Here is a 1,091-nt window from a genome sequence, read left to right on the forward strand (position 1 = left end):
AAAAGTTGCCAAAAGATTAACAAATTTGGCCAGGCATGGTGATGCATGCCTTTGATCCCAGCACTTGGGAGACAGAAGCCGGCAGATCTCTGTGACTTCAAGGCCTACTCTATCTAGTGAGATCCAGGACATCCAGGGCTGTTGCCCAGAGAAACCCTGTCTCAAAAAACAAACAAGCAAAAAATTATAAATTTATGGGCCAGTGAGATGTCTCAGCAGGAAAAGGTGTTAGTCACCAAGCCTAGCAGTCCAGGTTCTATATCAAGGACTCACATAGTAGAAGGAAACCCTTGCAAATTGAATTCACTGAGCAGCTGAAACTGCCTTTGACTTGCTGACCCTCCTCTTCCATCTACCTCCCAAGAGCTAGGATTGACGGCATGTGCTACCACACATAGCAAATGCCTTTATTAGCCGATTAAAATGGGGGCGAGGCTGGAAACATGGCTCAGTTGGTAAGAGCACTGGCTGCTCCTTCAGGCCTCAGGTTCAGTTCACCACTGTCTGTAACTCTATACAGGGAATCCAATACTCTTCTAAGCTCCTTAGGCACGAGGCATAAACACATCTATGTAGGCAAAACACTCATACACATAAAATAAGTAAATCCCCTTGGACACATATGTGGTGTACAGACATACATGCGGGCACGACATTCACACCCTTAACATCCTAAAAAGTAAACAACGGCCAGGATCTAGTAGATCTAGTAGTATGTCTGCAACAACTGTAAAGTGATATTAAATTATCTGATAGTACATTATTAAATTGGTGCACACGAGCACCAATGTGTACTCGCTGTGGCATAAGTGTGGCAGTCAGAGGACAGCTCACAGAAATCAGTTCTCTCCTTCTGTCACTTGGGTAGCCAGGTTTGGAAGCAAGTGGCTTCACCTGCTGAGCCATCTCACCACCCTACCTAATCTGTGGGCTCTTTGGATGATAAAACTTTAAGTCCTGACCAGCTAACAGTGTTGTGGTTTTTACTATCTCTCCTGGACACCAAGAATGCCCTTGTCTCTCTAAGACCCCACTCTATCACTCATTTTATCATTCAAATCCCAAGTTTCAGTTCTCAGTATAAAAAAAAA

The 1,091-nt window shown here is 44.2% G+C and overlaps 1 long non-coding RNA gene across 1 annotated transcript in view; it reads right to left on the minus strand.

Moving 5' to 3' along the window:
* The window catches only part of LOC116096799, a 27,784-nt gene that overhangs the window by 22,235 nt on the left and 4,458 nt on the right, over positions 1-1,091 (minus strand). The window lies entirely within an intron of this gene.

Source organism: Mastomys coucha, unplaced genomic scaffold, assembly GCF_008632895.1.
Source record: "Mastomys coucha isolate ucsf_1 unplaced genomic scaffold, UCSF_Mcou_1 pScaffold18, whole genome shotgun sequence".
Taxonomy (NCBI): Eukaryota; Metazoa; Chordata; class Mammalia; order Rodentia; family Muridae; genus Mastomys; species Mastomys coucha.